Below are 24856 nucleotides of genomic sequence, written 5' to 3' on the forward strand. Positions count from 1 at the left end.
AACTACTCTTGCTATAGGGTGGAGTATATAGATTGCAATCAAACACATTATATACCATTTGAAGTGAGTTTTGAGTTTAATGGGTCCGTCTCAATAGTGTGTGTGTCCTTGGGTGTGTGTGTCGAAAAAAATTGGGGGGGGGGGGGGGGGGTCCCCTTTGCAATGTGTTTGGGTTGCAGAGATGTAAGAGGGAAAGTTTCTCACCCACCATCTGCAATATAGATTGAAGAGCAAGGAATGGACCCCAAGGGCCGACCAAGCAACCTGGGTAAACAAGGTGTAATGATTTTTGGGGCCAGACTTCCTGGCACCTACGGTGATGAATGCCACACCAATAAGGAAAATTGTATTTTTAAGGGCAATTCCATTCTTCAGCTGCAGCCCGTATGTTTCACCATTTACACCAATATGGGGAAATAACTGTTTTATCCCTGGAAAAAATGACAGGGTTTAAAAACTGGCAGATGAAAGGATTAAGTATGGTAAAAGACCTATATAAAGGAGGAACACTTACAACCTTTTTAGCAGTTGGTTTCAAAATACAATCTTCTCCAGAAGCATATTTTTATTCACCTTCAAATTAGAATTTATAAATTCGAAAATTAAAACCTACTTATTTTAAATGACATGAATGATAGAGGAATGATATGCTTACTTTATAAGACATTACTGGATAGACTTAATGGAAATTCCTTATACCTTTCAGCATGGAAAAGAGACCTTCAAGTAGATATTACTGTTGAGGAACGGGAATGTGCATGTCTTTTAGCTCAAACTCAAACCATTAATACCAAATGTGGAATACTGCAATACAAATGGATGAGGACTTACTGTAAAATTCCATCTGATTAATGCTAAAATTCTAGACTATTGCACAAAAAAGAAATTGGATCTCTGTTTCACTGTATGTGAGTGCAGAGAGCTGCAGTTGTTTTGGAAGGAGGTGTGGTCTGTGAAATGGCTGGAGAAAATGTTTCTTACACATGTTACATCTTACACACCAACTTTGTTTGACCTGAGGATGTGTGTGATTATACTGTTACGCAAGAGCGTATTGGTATTGGGTTGTTTCTGTGCCACTGTGTGTGTGTGTCTCTCTCTCTTTCTTTCTCTCTCTCGTCCTGTCTCGTTCCTGTTTCCAGGTCGCCCCGCCCTAATTGGACGTGCTGCGTGCGTACGTGCTCTGTGGTTGGTGCTCGGAGAACGCAGCATCTTTTGAAAAGGAGACCGATGTAGTCAGATTGCGGGGGAGGAATGGAGAGCTTTTCAATGTGGTGATCTTGTTTAAAACCTGTTGAAGTGTTTGTTGTTAATTATAAATTGTAAAGTTTAAGGTGCTCTTCAGCTTTTTCCTCTCCCCTCCATATTTTGTGACTGTCATACATATATTTTGTCTGATAAGCTGTAAGCTGAGCGCCGTAGGGGCTGAATGCCATTTACTTTGACACTGATTTTCTCCTGTTTTTTGGTTTAGTTAAGGAGTAAGGGCAGTATTTGTAATTTATTTTCTGCATTTGTTTTTGGTTCATTAGGTAAGTTATCTTCGGGGTGGAGTTAGTTAATGTTTTGTTTATTATTTTGGCCTTGCTCAGCCCTGAAGCTATTTTTGTTTGCGCTCATTTTCTTTGTTTCTTGTAAATACCAACTTTTTCCGCCTTCTCACAATAAAAGAAACTTTAAGGTCATTTAAATCATAAACCTGCTAACTGTTTATTTATTTATTTATTTTTCTTTAACTTATGTTCAACCTCAGCCCTAGGCATTTGAGGTCGTAACAATACTTAGGTGTGTGCATCTCTCTTTGACTTGGAGCCAGTGAACTTAAAAAGATACAAATCAGGCAAATGAAGATGATAGAATTTTCAATTCAATTCAAGCAAGGTTTTGCTGTATTTGTGAGTATCCAAAAAACAGTTACTGTTTTGAATGATGTTTTTCTCTTATCTTTATGACCAAAATGACAGAACATCTGAAGGTTTTCACTGCCAACAGAAAAAAAAACCATGAGAATATAAGCATACCTGCGTGTTTGTCATTATCACAGGTTGAAGCCAAAAGTAAAATTTATAAATGCTGATTGTCACAAAGTTGTACTCAAGTGAACAATCAATTGCTGTCCTACCCATTTCTCTGATACTTTGGCAACTGCCTATAGTTTTCTATATCTGTTGGTTTGCCCGTTATAAAATTTGGTGTCACTATGGCTGATTTCCAAGCATCTGGGTATATACCTTGTGTAACAGAAAGATTTATTAGATGGGTGATAGGACCAGCTAGTATATCCTTGTATGTTTTTAAAAATACAGAATGTAATCTATAATTGTAGCCGGGGCCGGTCCTAATGCTTGACTATGCCTGTGTTGTGTTGTGTTGTATTGTATAATAAAAACTGGAGTCTGTCTGCGGGTTCAGCTGTCTTATTTATTCAAGTGCTGCACAAACAGAGAACATGCAGTTCTCATTCTACTTCTCTTATAATTCCCTCTAGGCTGAATGTAAACAAAGTCATGCCCCATGAGGCTGAAGTCCCGCGAGGATAAAAGCAGGGTTTACTTCCGGCTCTTCCTCTTACCTTGAACGGCCCAGACTTCCGAGCGACAAGGATTAGTGACAGGGTTGTACAGGGTTAAGGATGTCAACAGGGTTGCGAGGAACTTCAGAATTCATTTACTTCTCTCTGGAAAACATTAAAAGGTGTTGCACTAGTGACATCACTTCTGTTAAATTTGGAAAAAGTGCATGGTGTAGACCAGTGGTTCTCAAACTTTTAAACCCGCGACCCCCATTGTAAGATCGTCAAGAACTCGCGACCCCCCACTACCAAAGCATATACAAACAATAAAAATAGCTTTTTTAAGCTGTTCACAATATTTTAACTATATTTACTATAGATTACAGGGCTCGAAATTAACATTTTTGCTTGGTAACACTGGTGCTTCGAACTTTAAAAATGTAGGCGCACCAGCCAAAATTTAGTGGCTCCCACCAATTATCGCACTGTTACTACAAGTTTTATAAACAGATTTATTGCATTTGAAAATCAACACTAATCAAAACTAACAAGCAAAAAAATAAATATGCATGCGTGAGGAAAATATGTCTCAATGAAATCCCGTTATCACAAGAAAAGACATTTTTATAACATAATTGAGTGACCAAAAGATACACGGACGGATATCCCAAAAGATATCCCACAGACTTTACAGTGAATGCTAGTTATTTTCATAGCAGACTTGAAGCCAATGGAGGTCTTTTATCCACTCTTCAATAAGTATAGCTGGTGGATTAACATTCAGCACATGATCAGTAATCAGATGTGCCAATATTTGTAGCTTTAGGTGTTTCTAAGACAAAATCTGTCAGTGTTGTTTTCATTCTCTCGTCTTCAGCGCTTTACATTTTCGCGGTTGTAGCTCCTGTCATCTGAAGACAGGAGGCGTTGACTGAGTGATTGACAGCTGATTTTAACCAATCATTCGTGTTCAGTTCTTAGAGCAGTGGGCCAATAAGAAGAGCGCGAAGGCGGGGCAAGCGTTGAAGGCTGTGTTTACTGCGGCAAGTTGACATGACAACAGTTTTAAACTGTTCCTGAGCGCTGCGCTTCAAGTACAAAGATGCATTCTGCCCGAATGTGTCCTAAATACTTTATGAATCAGTAATATCTTTTTAAAAATCTGAAAATATTAGCTTTCACTTGTAATACTGAAAAATATTTATTATAATCACTGAAAATTACACAATTTTTAAATAACTCTCGCGACCCCTTGAAATTATTCTGCGACCCCCGCAGGGGTCGCGACCCCCAGTTTGGGAACCACTGGTGTAGACCATGATGCTGCAGCACAAATTTCCTCCACTTGAACTCCCCGCAGCGCAGCCCAAGAAGTTGCCACACTTCTAGTTGAATGGGCTCGTAATCCTTTCAGCACTAGCAGCATTTTTACTGTATAGGCCTGAGAGATAACTTCAACCAACCAGTGAGACAGTCATTGTTTTGAAAGAGACAATCCAAGCCTAGTTTTGCCATAACAAACGTAAAGCTGAGAGTGAGTTTTTCTTAGGGGCTAAGTAGCACATATATAAGTGTGCAATATTCTTACTGGACATAAGGTAGATAAATCATCTTGTGTTGTCTGTAAGGGAGGTTGAAATTGGTCCAACTCTATTACCTGATTCCTAAATTGAGGACTAATCACTTTTGACAAAAATTAAGGATTTTGCCAGAGTGACACTCCCCTGCCATCAAGTTTCCAGCATAGACAGTCTCCGCTGACTGACAGAGCACAAAATTCTCCAACCCTTTTAGCAGAGCAAACAGCCAAAAAGAACGCTGTTTTTAGTGACAGATTTTTAATGTCCGCTTCTGCTAATGGCTCATAGGGTGACCTTGTGAGAGAGTCCAATACAAGAGGTAAATCCCAATTAGGTGCTTGTAAAGTGCGATTCAGCATCATGCAACGGACCCCTTTTAGGAACTAGCATACTAAGTGCTGTCAACCTCATGGTTACCCAGCTAGAAGGGAATGTTCTCTCAACTTTGGCTAACATTCCCTACAGGTTGTGTTAATGTTTTAAAGAAAACATTTCAATGTAATATCCAATGAATATTCAAAAAATGTTTTTTCCCAAAACAAGAACATTCCAGCAATGTTTTGAAAATGTTGGTAAGGGACCAGATTAAACAATGTTCTCTTAGAAAACATTTTCACAATGTTTCTTAAAAATCAAAGTAAGAACATTCTTAAAGTCACATTAGAGAAATGTTTTAAGAACATCATTGAGATGTGAGATGTGGAATGTTCTTTGAAGAATGTTCGAGCAATAAGACAGTTGAACAAAGCTAGCACATTTTATCTGCAACATTTAGAAAACATTTTAAGATTATTGAAATGGCACCAGATTAAACAATGTTCTCTTAGGAAACGTTTTCACAATGTTTTATAAAAACCAAAGTAACAACATTTTCAGTCACATTAGAGAAATGTTATAAGATCATGATTTCTTTTCAATAACGAGACAGAAAGACAATTAACATATATATTTTCATAAGTACAGGTTAAAATTAGTAACATGTCATGTTCAAAAACTTATTGCAGACAAACAAGTAAAATCTAGTGGTTTAAAAATTAGTGGCAAACCATACTAATTTGTGAAATTAATAAAATATGTGTCAGCAAATTATTCTTGTTTTAAATATACCTGATTTTTAAAATTTCTTTTTTGTTTTATTTGTTACATATGTTATACAATGAGCACAAGAATGTAAGAAAGTGCAGTGCTTTAAACTTTCTTTTTCACATTGCTACATTAAATTTTAATATTTTAAATGGCTATAGAGAGTGTTTTGTGTCTGTCATATCGTCACTGTATATTTTGAAAACAAAAAAGAAAACAAACAATGTTATTAACAAACATGTAGAATATTTAGAGAATATTATCCTGACTTTATACGCTTATTTCAAGCGGCCGCCATTTTACAGAACCAAAGCGAGGCTGCGGTTGGAAGAAACCCGGAAGTATAGGACCAGCACTGAAAACATTGCAGTAACATGCTGTGCACTACAAACCTCCGGCTGTTGCCACGATTTCAAAATGCAGAAATGGTGTAAACATCACTTTAATATCATTGAGTAAGTTTAATTTAAGTAATTAAAAGCAATTTAGCATCAAACAACATCACAATCTCTGTAAGAGTAATATGCTTAAGTGTCCTCCTAGGCTTCAGTTCATGGCAGCAGGTAAACACAGTGGGGACGCTTTCCTGTTTCAGCCTATGTAACCTGGTGAGCGATAAAACACTGCAGTCCTCTGTAGCACACCCTTGTGTTGTCTGTAATAGTGTTGTCCCAGTACTGAAGTTTTAAAACTGTCCATTTCCGCTTTGAAGCACAGCTGAGCGTGGATGACTCGACTGATCTTCACGGCTGCTTCGCGCTCCAGTCTCCGTGTATCTGTGTTTGCACTCAGTTTTCCGCTCTTCACCCAGTGCAAACACAGATACACAGAGAATGGAGTGCGAAGCAGCCGTGAAGATCAGTCGAGTCATCAAGCAGATCGCTCGTCTGTGTTTGTTGTGCTTGGTAAACAGCGGAAGGTGAACTGATAACCTTCTCGGCCAATCACAATCATTTCTGTCGAGCACGTGAACACAATGGCAAATCAGCGCTGTTATAAGAAAGCCATCAACAGTGTCTTAAATGTTAGCGGGAAATTGATGTTTTTTCTTCACATTCAGTATCGTGACAAGTCTAATATAGTGAAAGAATCATTAACTTGAGTTTGATAAATGGCATCTAAAACGTGTGTTTGGGAAAGAGAACGTTAGCTAACTAGTGCCAGTTCCCTTAACTAAGCTGAAAATGAGGTCTGATATCCCTTTTTATTTTCATCTTTCATTTAGAATGGACCTTTGAGTCACTGGGAAGGCAGTGAAATTATACATTTATGTCACTTTCTATTCACTGATAAGATATACAGCCAGGAACATAATGTTCCTATGTAACTCCCAACCATACTTACGGGTTTCTTCCCACCGCAGCCTCGATTTCGCTTTTAAAAATGGCAGCCGCGTGAAATCAGTCTATAGAACGCTTTCTGGGAACTAGAACAAAATACCTGCTGAAAATGTTAGAGTATAATATTTTAAGAATGGTACCATAAAACGGGATTAGATTGTTTTCGAGAACATTTACCTGTCTTTTAAGAGAATGTTTTGGGAAGGAAAATAAAACAATACGATGAAACGTTATAATAAAGTATAATGTTGTAGCAACACTGTTAAAAAAATCCGTTAAATTTACGAAAAAAAATACCGGCAGCTGTGGTTGCCAGTAATCTACTGTTTTTAACATTTTACATTCGTAAATTCAGTTTACAGAATATTTCTGTTAAAAATACATTCCACAGTCTGTATTTTTCATCAAAAACATTTAACCCCTCAAATCCCGGAGCAAAATCCTCACTAGTGTCCTCACTACAGAGGGTTGAACACTCAGACAGTGATGAAGTTAATGAGATAATTAAGTGTCTAATTAAGGAGGACTGATAAATATTGATGAACACCTGTTAACAGCAGAATCCCTGAAAGAAAGAAAAATCACAAAAAACAGCCAAAACCAAAGATGAAATCAACTGAGAATAAAACCCTAAATAAATGAATAATTAATTGAAATAAAACAAAATTACACAATAAAAATGTGAAATCACCCTTACCTACTTGTGCAATCATTTAATATCTTGTTAATTATAAGTGAGAGATGAATACCACATGTAAATGAAACCACTTGACCTACAGCAGTCAATGACTGTTTAGCAGATCTAAATACATCACTCACAATGAGATGTTGGATTGTGAGTTGGAATGTTTGATCTATGGCAGAACTTAAAAACACACAGACATCAACAATTAGTCTTTGAATCTCAATACTGGTGACAAACAAAAAAATAAAAATCAATCCAGAACAGTACTAAACAACCTACTGAAATATTACACCCCCAAAACAACATAAAATAAGAGATTGTAAGAACTTTAGGCTGCATAATATATTCATGCTGCAATGCATGCTGGGACTTTTGTACTATACTGGCACCCAGCATGCATTGCAGCATGAATGATTTAAGCAGCTTTTTTTTTTAGCAACCATGGTTGAGATTGAAATCCTGATTCTTGATGTCTGTGTGTCATAATGTGCAGCTGGAGATCTCAAGGTTTTGTGCATTAAACTATTACATTTTAATTTCTTATTAATTCCTTGATAATTGTTTGTTAAACCTCCATGGGAAGCTGTAACATATCCCAAACAATATCAAATAAAGCTGTTTTTTATGGCTTAACTTATAAATAACTAGAGACCATATCTGTAATGATTAAGTACACACAGTTTAGTTTCTCACTGCCTTTCATGCTAAAACTGATGAGTTTCAGAAACACAGCCAGAGAATCATTAAGATAAAAGAGTAAAGGTTCAAGAGCTCAACTAAAGCAGCCTCTGATATCCATGATGGTGAGGTCAATTGAAACATTTTAAATAAAAATATAAACCTCTGTTCATTAGTAAACATTCTTGCAGATACAAGAGAATTGAAGTCACTGTAATCAGTGAAGCTGCTAATGTTGTTATTTAATGGAGTTGTTTAATCCTCTGTTTTAATTCAGTTGGTTTGGTGTGAGGCTGTGTCTGTAGTTTTATTTCTTGTTCTTTCCTTCAGTGATTGTGCTTGTTAACAGCAGGTGTTCATCATTCAGTCATTTTGGTCATTAAAGCTGCGGTCACACTTGACTTTTTATCCCATAGACTTCCATTCATACGCACGCGAATGCGTCAGACCGGAAACGCAAGGTCATGCGTCAAGTTTTTGCAGGTTGCTGTGGTGCAAAGTTCAAGCTTGGTGAACTCTGACCTGCGAAATCGCATTACTTGACTGCGTGAGACCAATCGAGGATCAAAACAAGACCTCTCTGGACAGAAATTTAAAACATGGAGCAATCGCTCACTTTTTTAATGTCTAAACATCTGGTTTAATCCCACCCCTTTTAGCAGCGCAGTACGACAGAATTTCGCACACACAAAGCCCGGTGTGACCGCAGCTTCACTCTGTCTAGTGGACTAAACTAATTGACTAATTTAGGGACTAGTGAATGAGGGTGTGTGGTGAGATTTCAGACACTCTGATTAGTTTCTCGACAACAAAGGTTAGATCTGTTACAGCTATTTTCCGTATTTTGTACAGAAATGAGCGGTTTTCACTGTAGATTGTACAGGCTTTTACTGTTAAAAATCACAATTTTTTTCAGTGAATATTACTTTGAAACGTATTTAGAATGTTTCTAGAGAATGTTTTCCTACCATTAAAGAGAACATTCTGGGAACTTAAAGAAAACTACCCATCAATAATGTTATAAGAATGTTAGAATATAATGTTCTAAAGTTGTTACCAGCGAATGTGGTTAGAATGTTTTCCTATCTTTTAAGAGAATGTTCTGGAAACTAAAACAAAACTACCCACCAAAAACAGTAATGCAACATTGCTGGTAATATTCTCAGAACATGTAGAGAACTAAAAATTTCTTGCTGGGTGGCCATTGACTCCTTCATGAAATGCCAAAATAGATGAGGTTAATTGTACTAGCTGCTCTGCTCTTGTCTATCTGAGACTGTAGAAAAGAACAAGAGGCACTGAGCAGGATACTGGGTCAATGTTCTCATTAAGGCACCCTTCTGGAAAAAATCTTCCATTTGCTAGCATAGTTAGAGCGAGTAGATGGGGCTCTAGCATTGTTCACCGTTTTATCTAATTTCTGAGAGATGGGCTTCATAGGGGCCATACCCACAAGCGCATGGTCGTTGGGTTCGAATGCCAAATTTGGCCTTCCACCTGAGACAGGAGCTCCTCTAGTAATAGTAGTTGCCACGGATGACCACAGATCATCTGAACCAATTCTGAAAACCATGGTTTCCCTGGCCACCGTGGAGCAATTAGCAAGACCTCGTAGTGACCTTGCCTGATTCTCAAAAGGACTTGATGAATTACAGGATTGGGGTATAACAAGTCTGTCGGCCACTTTTGTGACAGAGCATCCAGACCTAAGCTGCCCTCCTGATCTGTTAGGGAATATCATTTCGGGCAATGAGTTGTCTCCCTGGACGCAAAAAGATCCACCTGTGGAGTCCTATACCAGGCCCAAATTTGGGCTATTACCTCTGTGTGTAGCCGCCATTGCCCTGAGAGAGGCCTGGTCCTGGGCAGCATATCGGCCACTCTGTTTGCTGCACCCTGGATATGGGTTGCCCTCAGTGTAGGTAGCTGCGGCCATGCCCATGTTAATAGGTTTGTTGCTACCTGGAGGTTTCTCAATGATCTCGTTCCTCCTTGGTGGTTTATGTGATATACTGTATAATTGGTAATAGTGCTGTCAGAGCAAGATGAATAGCCCTCAGTCCTAGCATATTTATATGTTCTGTCGACCAAGGGGGTCAGAACTTTACTGAACTTACTTCCCCTTTACTGACAAGCCTTCCCAAACAGCTCCCCACCCTGTTAATGAGGCATTTGTTGTAATTACTGACCTCCTGTGAGGAACATTGCTGAGTGGGCTTCCTCTGCAAAGAAAGGATTTGTCTCTCCATGGAAGTAATGCTCGTCTGCAGGTCATTGAAACCGAAAATTTCTGGTTTTGTTGCATTAAAGGACCTTGATATCAAACGGTCAGTTTTTGCGCACTACTTCCTTGGGCACCTAAAGAAGTCCATTCAACTATCGCCTGTTCAACTGGTGGCATGTCCCCCAAACCAGTTTCCACTGGATATCGTGCATTGTCCAGCTGTCTACACCCTGCACTAAACTGAAGTTTCTGATATGATTTCTTCCAGGCTGTTCTTAGGATTGAAGTAAAATCATCTGCTTCTGGAATACAAGATGCAGCATTAATTTGGGTTATACCCTCCCATACTCCACCAATAGGGGTTGGATCGGGTTATGGTGATTTCAGGCCAACAATCATGGCTGCACTAAACACTCAATGACATTATGTCAATGACATTATTTTGATGTATATCCTCCTTTAATGTTGGCTCATCGTTGACTTCTGCTGAGTCTGAATGCGTTCCCCCATACTGGCTTCCTCCTGAAAGTTGTGTCTTTTCACAATTGAGGGGTGAAAAGAGATAACACATCAGCCTCCTCTGCAATATTCCTTTGATAGGGCCGCTGCTCATTCATCTGTACGCTTTCCTTTACAGGTGGTAAAGATAAGGAAGTCAAAGATTGAAGTGTTTCAAACTGATCCATCCTCCTTGACAGGTTTTGAATAGCTGCCAAAATATGTAATTGTGTGTCTGTATTGCCACTACCTGTAGAAGTCGGCATCTTTTCAGTAGTAATCTTACGGTTTGCTTTTTGAGGAGAGTCATGGTGATCACGTGAGTGTTTACATGAGCGTTTATGGCTGCGCCTGTCCGGCGAGTGTTCCCTCCGTCTTGCATGCTGAGGGACAGGACCAGCTGCCCTATTAGCCCGACAAATTTGTTCCTCCTTCAGTAAGTCAAGTACTGCAACACGGGTTGTCTACATCCTCACTTAAATGCGCCATCCCCAAACATGAAGGGCATTCTCTATGCCCGTCACAAGGGTCCATTGTTATATAGCAATATCTGCAGCATTGACAAGCCATCATGCTCCTATACTGCTGTTAATCAAATTTAAACACTGACTGTGAACAGTGGTGTAATAATCTAGTTCATACAATTTATATGGTCTGCACCAGCATGCAAACGTATCTAGCAGATCTTCATTAATCTTCAAACGACTGTGAACAGTGATATAAGGTATAAAGTTTCAATACTCACCAATATTGGCATGAAATTTTCTGGTGAGCGCTCTGAAAAAAACAATAAACAATAACAAGCATTTATAAAGGAAACACCACAATTCTCAGGGACACAAGGCACCTATACCACTTAGGTTAACAATTGTATGGTGGTTGTTGTCTTTCCTGTCTGCAACCTTTACGGTCCTTTCCAAAAAAAAGGCGAAAAAAAAAAAGAATTGTATGGCATAACATTTTTTTTTCTTACGTAAAGAGGAAGAGCCGGAAGTAAAAAAAAGTTCTTCCTGTTTAAAACTCATTTTTGCTGCGTCACGCCGATTAGATCCCTGTGTGTATCCAACGTGTAGACTGGATGTCTGTACCTGGTAGTACATCATGACGTCTCCGAGTGTGCTGCATTCATTTATGAGAAAGACTTGGTTCAAACCAATCAGCGTGCTCTATTGTGTACATTAATATGCATGATAGCTTCGAAGACTGTTTGTACCTGTACAGTGTTCAGACGGCAGAGAGACTCCCTGTTGTGTTGCCAAAACAAGTGGGAGAAGAAGAATTGTTTGGAGATACGGGTCGTCAGTGTTGCTTTTATAATTTGCTGCATCGAAGGTTTTGTTTTCATTTTCCCACTATGAGAGCGCAGCTGGACTCACTTGTGGATTACAGTGCATGCGATGCGTGACAGAAATACGTGTCTACGGAACATTTTTTACCCGAGAGCTTTTCTTCTCATCTGGAAATGGTGAAATGGGGATTTGCTGCTCACCTCCTTTTAATAAAGACGCATCTCCAGTTTGTGTTGATTGTCCTGTCTCTACAGATTTGGTAAGCGATCAGTGTCTTTGTTTGTTTATTCAGATGGCAGAGTTAGTTCGTATTGTCAGCAGTACTCTTTCGGTGTTTAAAGATGGACCTTAGTCAAATGATTTCTAAGTTACAGTATGTTAATATCACTACAATATTATGGACTGAAAGATCTGCTGTAAATGCTGCTCTCCGAGTGTGAACATGTAAAGATCGCAATCAAACTATTACCGACGTGTAGGATTTTCGCCGCATTTTGTGACAAGATAGTCTATACACACACGGCTTTCTGACGCTATCTACCGAGTGCATCTAAGTTTCCGAGAAATGCTGAGTTTTTTTTCTCTCATTCGCCATGCGCTATCAAACATTGCATTAAAAATACACGCTTCCAGCAAGTCCTCAAATCAAATATCTCATTTGTCACGAGGGGAATGAATGAAATTGTGCCAAACTGCAATTAAAGTCCACCATTTAATAATTTGTCAGATAATATGATTACTGATATCCATGTAAAGACAGTCACTGTCTTTCTGCCCTGTGTCTGTGTGCCTCTGTGAAAATCAGCGTGCCCAAATCGAAACTCCCATTTTTATGCAAATTTTTATGCACCTTCCCTCTTTCCCTCCTCCAACACTCCCCCCTAAACAGAGCTGGACACGCCCACTTTCCTGACTTTTTCCCAAACTAGAGGTGTGAAAACACCCTGCTGAAACAGAGGGGTTTCATGACCCTTTAAAGGCATTTTGCTATATCCAAAATGTGTCAGTTTATTTTTAGTAAATATAAAACATCAAAATACATTTTTAAACAATGTTTTTTTTTAAAAGTTTAATTTTGTGTAAATGCACCTTTTCCATTTACAATAAAGAATATATAGTCAATCAAAAGATCCATTTTTTGCTAAACATTTCACAACACTTTTCACAAAAATATTACAGGAGTACATTCCCCCATGTACAATATAAAAAAAAAATTTCTCCAATTTTCACACAATACCTTTCCAGTATTATTTATTTTCATAAATGTTTTGATAAAGAAGTTGACCAACACTTAATGTTCCTTCATTTCAATTGTACCATAAATGGTACAGAACAGTATCATAACAGGACTTTTCTGTACCGTATAAGGTACAACTTTTACCAAGGTACAAAACTGTTCCTTAAAGAACATTACTTGTACCACCGTGTACCTTTTTTTCTGCAGCAAAAGACGCCAAAACTCCACCAAATTCCAAACACCATTGTTTCACTCCCGCCTGCAAGCACACAATGTATCCACCTCTGATCCACCAGCCATGAGACATCTTTATGCAAAATGGCTTGACCTTTTTTAATTATTATATTAGTGAAGCAAGGTTTATGACAATGTTGATCTTTAATCGCAGTTTAAATTTAAAACAACAGCTACGCAAGGAATGTAGGATTAAAATAAGGGTATAACACAGTGCCGTCATTCTTTGGACAACACCTGACAACGTGAACCGCCGGTGCCTGTTTCATTTACTTATACCATTATTGGAAGTGCAAGTGTTGTTCGAGAAAAATCCCAGCAGCACATGTCCCTACTTGCTGTGCATCCGCCATCTTGCGCATGAATTGTGTGTTCTCCACGGCACAACAAAAAATGTTTCTGAAGACAATTGAGAAAATGAGAAAAATATTGAGAAAATAATGAGAAAAGACATAATGAGAAAAAAGCCTTTAGCGGGGTAGAAAATGTACTTATTTTGCTCACCTGGCTAAAGAGAATTAACTATTTCTCCTCAACTTTTTTTTTCTTTTTCGACCCGATTATGATATTTGCTCAGATGACGCATCAAACAGACACAGGTGCTTCTGCCAAATTTCCACTAGTTTTTCCTCCATCTCTTAGGTCCAAATAAACTGAAAATGAACGCTTTTATCTTCTCCACAACCTCCCGCTGGCTTACAAATACCCCTACTACTTGATGCTGCTCTCTCATTGGCTGTAGGTAATCGCCAATGTTTTTTCAATCAAACACATTTCACACGACATGATTTGAATCGCCAACAGGTGCAGATATTTAGCAATCCAAATATCTCACTGGTGTTGGCAACTCATCGCAGATTCTCTCAGATTGTGTCTTTGATAGTTCAATCTGTGTGATTGTTATGTGAATAAGCACCGATTCGTCTGTGATTTCAGGCATTTGTCACGATTTCTCAAAACCTGTCAACGAGTCAAAATTGGGGCTAAAATCATGCAGTCTGAACTCAGCATAAGTATTTGCAGTAATCTTCATGATAAATTCATTCCCCCTGTGTGGCATGAATGCCCACTGGTCACATTTAAGACAATGTGACGATTGAATTAGTTAAAACATCTTACCTCATATGTTTCTGTTAATTTTCTTAATGATAGTACTGGGAGTTCCCAGATTGGTGGGTGAGAGAGGCATTTATCAACTAGTTACCTGATTGGCTCACATCAGGTTTTACCCATACTTGCATCAAGGTGCGGTCACACTTGACTTTTCTTTCCATAGACTTCCATTCATACGCACGCGAATGCGTCGGACCGGAAACGCGGGGTCATGCGTCAAGTTTTCGCAGGTTGCTGCGGTGCAAAGTTCAAGCTTGGTGAACTCTAACCTGCGAAATCGCATCACTTGACTGCGTGAAACCAATGGAGGATCAAACAGGATCTCTCTGGACAGAAATTTAAAACATGGAGCAATCGCTGGCTTTTTTTTAATGTCTAATCATCTTGTTTAATCCCGCCCCTTTGCGCAGTGCCGCACGACAGAATTTCGCACACACAAAGCCCGGTGTGACCGTAGCTTCACTCATTCTGTAGTGCATAAAGGTGCGGTCACACCGGGCTTTGTGTGTGCGAGATTCTGTCGTGCTGCGCTGCGAAAAGGGGCGGGATTAAACAAGCTTATTAGACATTAAAAAAGCGAGCGATCGCTCCATGTTTTAAATTTCTGTCCAGAGAGGCCCTGTTTTGATCCTCGATTGGTCTCATGCAGCCAAGTGATGCGATTTCGCAGGTTAGAGTTCACCAAGCTTGAACTTTGCACCGCAGCAACATGCGAAGCTTGACGCATGACCCCGCGTTTCCGGTCTGAATCCGTATCTAGGCGAATTTCATTAGGCTCTCTGTACTATGATGTGCTCTGAAACCAGACTGAAAATTGCCTAAACATCCTTTGGAGGTTAAGAGTGTGATAAGCTGATTGAAAACAACCTTTTCAATGATTTTGTCAATGAAAGGGAGATTTGAAATTGGCCTGTAGTTTCTCAATATGGTGTTATCCAGGTTGCTTTTTTTCAATAGGGGTTTGAAAAAACTGCAGTTTTAAGTGAGTTTTGAAAAGTCCCTGAGTGAAGTGAAGCATTAACCACTTTTAGGAAATCCATTTCAAGACGGTTAAACAGCGTTTTGACGAATGATGTGGGGAGTGTGTCAAGACTGCAGGTTAATGCTTTTATAATCTGTAAAATCTTATCCAAGATTTAACCATCAATTGCCTTAAATTCAGACATGTCTAATTTCTTAAGGTGTTGTTGAGCCTGTCTGACATAGACACAACTTGGCTAATTCGATGAGCAGATTGCCTTTCTAAGCCAGGAGGACCTGCTTAAACTAGATCAAGCTGTGCTTTTTCTGTTATCCTGGCTTTCTTGATTCCACTTTTGTGGAAAGACTTTATGAATTTTTTTTAAATGCAATATTTATGATATCAGAGATAAAATAAGCACCATCAATCTGTCTCCTATTTCTACGTTTGATCCTGTACTGACCAATTTATAAAAACAATTGTTCTCAGAAGTCGCAGAACCTGTTCCGAGCATTTTAAATTCATCCCTACTTTTAGGATATGTGCCTAAAACCTTTTGAACTAGCTGTTAAGCCTCTCATAAAAAAAACACAGCTTGATCCTAAAGAATTAGTAACTTATAGACCCATTTCAAACCTGCATTTTCAATCAAAGATACTTGGAAAAAGTCATGTCAACTTAATATTTGTGAGAAATTCCAATTTGGATTTAGAGCATTCCATAGGACAGAAACAGCTCTCCTGACAGTTATGAATGGCCTGCTCTTTTTGTCCGATTGTGCTTGCATTTTTCTAGTGTTGCTGGTCCCAGTTCTGCATTTAATATTATTGACCATAACATTCTCTTTGATAGACTCAAAAAACTATGTTGGTATTACCGGAACTGCATAGGTCTTACCTACCTATCTCCACATAATCAATTAATGAAGAATAATCGGTTAATGAAGAATAAATCAGTTAATGAAGATTTGTCATACCAATATATCAAAAGTACACTGTGAAGTACCACAAGCCTCAGTTCTTGGTCCCTTACTTTTTACATTATGCTACTGCAAGGCGATAAAAATAAATAAATTTTAAAAATACAGTTTTCACAATTATGCCGATGATACACAATTATATATCTGCTCTCAACCTGATCATTTGTTCAAATTCACAAAATTAACAGATTTTATAGCTGATATTTATAAAACTGGATGGCTAAAAACTTCTTATAACTAAATTCAGATAAAACTGAGGTCTTGCTTATTGGAACTAAAAACCTCTCGGGCAAAAAACTAGAATACTGTCTAACCCTTGATGGATTTTCAGTTCAGTTGTCAAATTTAGTTAAAAATTTGTGGGTGATTGTTGACAGAAAGCTGTCGCTTTCAGCAGTGATTACATTACACGGAAACAAACTAAACTGAACTTTAACTGTGGCAACTGAACAGAAACATTTTAATTTAAAAGAACTTTACCTATGTTAAAGATGAATTAAACAATTTAATAAAATTATTTTTGCTCAGCAGTGGTTTTCACCCAGGCTATTTATTGAGAAGGGTATAAATAATTTTGGACATGCCACTTTTTGTTCAAATGAAAATAAAAGCAAATAATAGAACTATGTTTTTCTCCACAATGATTATTTATTTGAAAATCCTTTGATAAAACAAAACAGACAGCTTGAAGTGAGCAGAATATATGATAATCTTACAATCCAAAATCCTTTATACAATATAAATGCAACAACAGTGGTGTGAAACTGTTTGTCAGTAAACCGGATCATCTTTACTTTCAGGTGAAACTTAATCTCAAACATTGCAATTCATTTACAATATGTGATAAAGTGTTATACGCAGATGAATAAAAAGTTTCTGTAAGTATATGAATTATTGCATTTTAATGAAAAAGTAATTACTAAATATTAATTATTGAAGGGTTTGGTTGATTGTATTTTTCATGCATTTAAAGATTTTCTTCCCTTGTCCAGACCAACATGACAACTCATAAAGTATATGAGGAATGAAAGTGCAGAACAGCACAAAGATGTCTACTTTGTTTACCTGACATAAATATAGTTAAAGTTTAAAGCTTAAGGTTTTGTTCCATAATAAACATTAGTGACTTTGCAAAAGAAAAGAAAAACTAAACAAAAAAAATATTTTAGAGTGCCATGGTTACAGCACTTCTCTTTTGAAACACAACTTGCACCTTAAAGTCTAAGCTGTACTTTGTGTTGTTAGAAAGTTAATTATGCCCGAAAACTGCTAATCTTATATCAAGTGTAAATATTGACATTTATTATTCAAAGAAAAAAAAAGGAGAAACATATGTGAATATATACTTTACATTTAAGGACATCTAAATCTTTATCTAAATTAGTTAGCAACAACTACAGAAACTGAATCATTTTAATATTTATAGAGTTTTCAACAAATATTAACTTGATGTATGAATACATTGTAAATTTGTATTATGTTAAAGAGATCATGTATGTTAATAAAGGTATGTGAAACAAATATCTTAGTTTTAAGGAGCATATTGTAGGTTAAAAAACTATTTCAAAAAAAGGTAGAATCATTTGTAAAAATACTACACTGTAAAAAATCCAACTTACAAATTGTTAACTCAAATCAAAATTTTAAGTTGGGTGGACATATTTTGAGCTCAGTGTTGAGTTTACTTTTAAAAACGAGTAAGCTGAATGTTTAAAACTGGTTTGTTCAATGAAAGTAAATACTTAAGTTGAGCAGACTTTACATTTTGAGTTCTTCACTGGAGCGTTTACTTCCTGCCTTTGCGCATGCTCAGTCTGCCGTCGAGCGCCATTTTGCACGAGGTGTCCTCTTACCAGCAGCAACTGCCATCCCCTGATTCAGGTAAGCTTTGTTTTAGCTTTATTTTCAAAATTAATCTAATTAGCTTGCAAATCTAAAGTAAAATGTGACGTTATGTTCCCAAAAAACTAAGTTACATCGTGTGGGGATAATTTCTGACAAGCTCGGGCTGTTCTTTAGCGACCTGTGAAGTTTGCTTCATTTGAAGGACTGTTTAACGTTAATTCACTTGTTGAACTGGAAGGGATATATGGTGGGCATGTTAATAAAGAAATGTGGAGTGTTCACATTAGTAAAATGAAGTGTATTTATGTAGATTATGCTTTGTAAACAATATTATGTAGTGCATTACAGTTAGTATGTTTTGAATATAATTTTTGATATTGCCAGACTTAAGTGGGCCTATAACTAAGAATCGTTCAGCATTCAAGAAATTAATGATGCATATTAAATCCATATGGCTCACAGTTTGTCCTGTATATGCAATAATGCAAAAATTAATAATTATTTTTGCAGTAGTTGTTGGTTGTATCTTGCTGCAAACAGACATATTTGAGCAATCACCACTGTATTCTTAACCCTGTTGTGTCTGTATTAAGACAGCAATGCAGTAACATTATAACCACTTCAAAAATATATTTGGTATACCACATCAAATATACAGTCACTAGTAGCATATATATGGTATTTCAGGAGCTTATGGTTTTTATGATTATCTATTTGGCATATCTTAACCGTTTACTAGTTAAGTAACATACATGTATGTGTTAATTAAATCTTCTCTTTTCATGTGTGCAATATTTATTCAAATTGTGATTTTTAACAACATCAGTTAAGTTTATGAAAACAATTTGACCTGCAATCTTACATTTTTATTAACTTTTTTATAGGTGTGGAATGCAGTGTAAGATTTGCTAATTTATCAACAGTGGCTGAGAAGTTCTCCTGAAATACTACAGACTACATCGCTATCGAGGACCATCCAGGCAGCAGCCTTGTTTGTTCACTGACTGCATCTGCATTTTCAAGACTGCAGGTGCGTTAAAATCACAGTTGACAAGGGCACACAAACAGCCTGCTGCGGTTACTGACAATTACAATTTTTTTAACCTCCTGTAGCTGATGTCCAAAAACAGTGGCCTGCATGTTTCTGGGAGATCAGGCAAGTTTGCATTTGAGATTATTTATTTCAAAATGTATAACCCTTGTTCACAATTCATACTAATAATTTTTTTATGGTCTGTTTGTAGATCTATGCTGAGTTTTACAGGATTGCTCAAATCAACCTCAGGAGTACCTTCTCTTTTTTGGATGAATACACTATCAAGTTGTATCGATCATGTGGTGGGCAATATGGAGGACCCTCCTGGACCAACTGGACAATCAAGTAATTCTTTAGCATTTAATCATATCACTGATTTAAGGGGCTATATTAAACTTTCTTTGTTTGTGTGCAATGTTGGTATTCATGCAGGTAATTAGTCTTTGAAGTTACAAAACAGTTTGTTTTCTAAAAGAAAAGTTTGTAGCACTGTTTTCACCACTGTAGAGGATGCTACTTTTTCATCACTTTGTCTTTAGTAGAATGACCATAACTGAGTCCAGTGGACCAGGGAGTGGAAACAGGTGCTGCAACAATAATTATAAAGAAAATTTCAATTTTAATAATTAAAACATGTTGGGGATTTCTGATCAAAATTACTAACCTGTGAATGACCATAATAAATGCCCTTCAATGGTAAAGTTGTGCCACCTGTCTTCTCTTAAGGTCTGAGCATCTGGTTGAATGTGACAATAGCTGATGACCTATATTTTTTTGGTATCTTTCAGAAGTCTAATGTGCTCGCTCAAAGGAAGGCTACAGCTCTGAAAGGTCTACTTTGTTTATGAGGGAAAAGTTCCGGAAGGCTTACCTAGTAAGTGTGTGATCAGTCTGTTATCAGCATATATACCCCTAGCTGAGGACATGACTTGGGTGTCAGTCCTAGATTTAGGACTTCTAAAGTTTTGATCCAAGCGTATTTCACAAAGACCTTTAGCAATAAACTACCTTCTAGATAAGTTAAACATTAAGAGTAATGAAGAGGACATTTATGTCATTAAAATCAAACCACACATTGTCATAATGCCTGTTGACAGAAAGCTGCCTTGGATGGTAAATATTCTAAAACATTTGATCACAATGAACGTTTATTGTTATTGTGTTAATCGGTAATTAGTGTAATTATGCCACTCTGGAATATAATTAATAATTCTGTAATATATATTATATTACTAAATAATAAAAATAGATGTTAATTTAACTCTACATAAATAGATGTTAGTAAGCAGTTTACAACTACAACTACCAATGCAGTGTTCTTAACTTAAAAGCACATGAATAATATGATTGAGGATTGTGTTTTCATACTTTGTTAATGATTCAATTTTCATTACTAGAGTAAAAATTGCATTATTTACAAACCAGTTATTTAAGTATAGTTGGTGTTTTTTAAAGGTCATTCAGAATGCTTAAGTAAATGATTAATAAACTATTCAAATTAACATTTACATATCGTACTATTCAGGCATATAATAATAGTTACTTTTTATAAATGCTTTATTAACTCAACTTCATCCAGTTTGTGACCTAAAGTGAGGACTATTTATGCTTTGCATATCCCTTATAAATGAAATGTAAGGCTTAGTATCAACTGAACAATAAATCTTTGTAATCTTATGTAAAATTAAACTATGGTGAGATTTAAACATTGCTGAATAACACAAAACAAGAGAAAACAACAATATAGTAATTTAACAATACATTTTGATACATTTCAATGTTATTTAGAGATGTTTAAACTGTGCAGTAAATTTAATTTAAATAATATTGCAAATATTTATTTTTCATTTTATAGTTTTATTGATACAACTTGAAATAAATATTGAAATTAATACAACTTGAATAGAAATTAATAAATGTTTCTATTTTAAATATAAGTGAGCCTTTAATTGTCATTTATAAGACATTTATAAAGTCTAAATAGTCCCCCCTTTATATATTAGGTCACAAAACTGGATAAAGTTGAGTTAATGAAGCATTTATGAACATGTAAAGTAACTATTACTGTATGCCTGAATAATAAGATATATAAATGTTAATTTGAAAAGTTTATTAATAATTTATTTACACATTCTGAATGATCTTAAAAACACCAACTACTCTTAAATAAGTGAATTGGAAACAATGCAATACTTAATTTAGTAATAAAAAATTAATCATTAAAGTATGAAAGTATAATCATTGCGCACATTATAAATGTGCTTATGTGTAGCTGTATTTATAAACTTCTTACTAATGTTTATTAATGTAGAGTTGATGCTTAACGGATAATGAATTCACTATTTGCTAATGCTTAATAAATGATTCATTATTATAAAGTGTTACCTGATAAGCTTTATAAATGGAAGGTTTATAAATGACTGTGTTACTGACATTACTACCTTTAGTTTCCAAATGAAGTTGCTTTACCTTTACTTTTTACCTTGCTTTTTGTTTTTGGAGATGTTTGTGATTAAGCAGTAAAAGTAGATTTTCATCCTGTTTTATGTTTCTTTTGACTGCAGATCACAGAGCCAGAAGATATTTGCACAAATAAGATGGAGATGGACATCTTTAGCATTGTTGAAGATGATGTTGCCACTGTTCAGACCAACCCAAATATAAGGTGCCAGTCTGTGGTTCTGGAAGAGCAAATCGACAGCTGTCATTCTCCTCTTTGGTTTGATTTATTTCGTCAATATGAACTACCCCAAAGAACTGAAACACACCTTTGAAACTATTCAGAAAGTGTGTATTGGCCTTGACCCTTAGTGCTCAGCTAGAGTCCAATCTTTCAAAAGCAAAATGTATTTGTTTGTACACTGAAATCCTGTTACTCTTGGTGTTGTCACAATACTTAAATTCAGTTTTGTTTATTTACATTTTCAAATTTTAAAAACATCCATTTCCCGCTAATTGATAGATTGGCTGTTGTGTTCAAGTGCTCAACAAAAATGACTGTGATTGGCCGAGAAGTTCATCATTTCACTGCTCTTCGCTGATGTTCATGGAGTGCAAACACAGATACACACACACACACACTGGAGTGTTTCAAAACTGTGCCGATCAGTCAGCGTAACACTTGTATGTCAGCTTATACACAGACCAGTTGATAAATGTGAAATGCTTAAGTGTCCTTGTAGCTGTGGTTACAGTCAGTAAACAGCAGTGAGTCCGGTGAACTGATGTCCTTCAAGCCCAGTTTTTTTTTTCGTTTGAGCATGTGAACACAATGGCAAATTAACAGTGTATAAAAACATGCTCAACAGCGCTCAAATGTTAGCAGGAAATAGACGTTTTTAAAATTTCAGAACCGATGGGTAACAAAATTAAAGTATCATGACAACACTAACTACTCTTGCACTTTGAAAAAAAGTGTTGATAGTGCTAGCACTTTAAATATTTTTTTTGTTTTACTCGAGCACTTAAAAGGCATTACAGGATTTGAGGATTGAATTTTTTCCTCCTCTTTTTCTTCTTTGGACTGCATTTCATTTGGACAGAAAGCTGTTTGCAAAATTGTCAATAAATATTTTCTTTGATATTGTGTTTTAATAGTGTGTTTTGTAATCTGCTAACTTTATTCTTAGAGAGAGTCATACAGATATCTGTTTGAGATACGCAGGTATTAGATTTACATTAAATTATTAAAAAAAAAAAAAGATTGAATCAACTTAAAAATTTAAGGCAACCAGCTGCACATCTTTGAGTTAACTGAACTTCTGTTAAGTTGTGCCTACTCATTTATCACAGTTTACTCAACCCCTGTTTAATTTCAGGCAAACTTATAATGACAAGTTAGATGAACTTAGACTTGAAAGTTGTCTCGACTCAAACCAGCCGTTTCAGTCAACTTAAAAAAATAATTTGGCATAACTTCAACCACTGAAGTTGAGTAAACTCAAAATTTCTTTGCAGCCGGTTGCTTTAAAATTTTAAGTTTACTCAACTTTTTATTTTTTACAGTGTACATACCATAAAGTACCATATTAAAATGTTTTGCGAAGCACAAGGGCAAACATTTTTTAAAAAATGTGTCTTGTTTTTCTCCACTTCTGGAAAACCCGCTTTTTTTTTTCTAACCACTCCGGTGACGTCGAGAGGGACCTGGTGCAGTGCAATATGTGCTGATGATTGTACTAAAAAGCAATCATCATTATACCATTATACCATTAAAAAGCCAATGCTTTTTAATGGGTTCACCTAACCCCACCCCTAACCCTACCCCTCACAGTGACATCACTAGCTCCATTGAGTGCATTGTGTCTGACATTGCATCGCTGAGTGATGCAATCTCAGCTTGCATCATAAAGGCTGCATACAGATACTTTTGGTGACATCAGACTGGGGACTTATTTGAAAAAAAAAAAGAACCGTACACGGTAAGACAAACCATTTTTCTTTTATATTTGTCAACTTTCAAATCAGTAAGCATGATTATTTGCGTAATCAGAAGCAACACAATGTGTTTATGTTGGAGTAGCCTACTGTAAAGTACAGCACTGCTGCTAACTTGTAACGTTAAGCATATTAAATATACTTTTTTTAAACCATGTAAAAATGTAACTATGGTAACATTATGTCTTGTATAGTTCCTTATATATACTTATATAGTTACTGCTCAGCTAATTAATAATTTATAGTCATGTGGTGTGTTTATAAGGCTTTGGGAGACTCATCTGCAGCAGTGATGCTGTCCCGGAGCAAAAGGCTTGTGTTTTTTTTATGGATTGTTGCCAAAATGGGATCCAATACGGATTATCTTAAAGCCATGGCAAAAAAAGACAAAAAAGAAATATTATTTTAAACCTTATTTTAATTGTATTTATTTGATGTTGTTTTTATTTCAATACAAAAGCTCTGAAAACTTTTTGTATAATAAAAAGATTTTCAAGTTCCTTGTTTACATGTTTCTGCATTATTCCAGACGTTCAGTATTATTTGTGTTTTGTATTCACTTATCTACACTTAAAAAATAGGGACAATGTAGCATAACTCTGCTAAATGCTCAGTTTCTGTTACTGGTAAGTATTAATACTTATAGATGATCAATACTAGCTTTGCTATTGCCAGATAACGTTCGTTATCCAGCATATCTGTCTGTGAGCTAACACTGCCTTCTCATTAAGAACCTGCAGCTTACAGCTCAATTACTCTTCTTTGACTGCTGTTCTGTCTGCTGGTCTGTCCACAGGTTCATAATTATATGGCTGTGGTCCGTCGTTTCTGTGAATATCTCAGAATATCTTATCTCGGCATCTAAATGCGCACCACGATCAGTTGTCTTCATACTGTTTGTTTTTTATTTTTATTGTGCATTAATAATTTACAAACACAGCAAAACAGGCAACAAACAAAAAATCCAAAGATAATTAAAAAAACAAAAAACAAAAGGAAGACATTCAAAGGACGCCAAAAACATTCATAATAACTTACAATAGACAGAGCTTTTACATTTTTTACAGCTTTGAGAGACTTCATTAACAGAATAAGTTCATTGACAAAAACCTTGTATAAAGGAGG

At 36.4% G+C, this 24856-nt stretch overlaps 2 long non-coding RNA genes across 2 annotated transcripts; both read left to right on the forward strand.

Annotated features, from left to right (window-relative positions):
• Positions 1–18224: 18224 nt before the first annotated feature.
• LOC130235691 (uncharacterized) lies at positions 18225–19414 on the forward strand. The gene is made up of 3 exons (XR_008838413.1): positions 18225–18294; positions 19143–19288; positions 19372–19414. It is a non-coding gene; the product is annotated as an uncharacterized LOC130235691 (long non-coding RNA).
• Positions 19415–19506: 92 nt separating this feature from the next.
• LOC130235680 (uncharacterized) lies at positions 19507–22828 on the forward strand. Its single transcript, XR_008838412.1, has 3 exons — positions 19507–19639; positions 20083–20168; positions 21859–22828. It is a non-coding gene; the product is annotated as an uncharacterized LOC130235680 (long non-coding RNA).
• The last annotated feature ends 2028 nt before the right edge of the window (positions 22829–24856 follow it).

This window comes from Danio aesculapii, chromosome 2 (assembly GCF_903798145.1).
Source record: "Danio aesculapii chromosome 2, fDanAes4.1, whole genome shotgun sequence".
NCBI classification, from domain to species: Eukaryota; Metazoa; Chordata; class Actinopteri; order Cypriniformes; family Danionidae; genus Danio; species Danio aesculapii.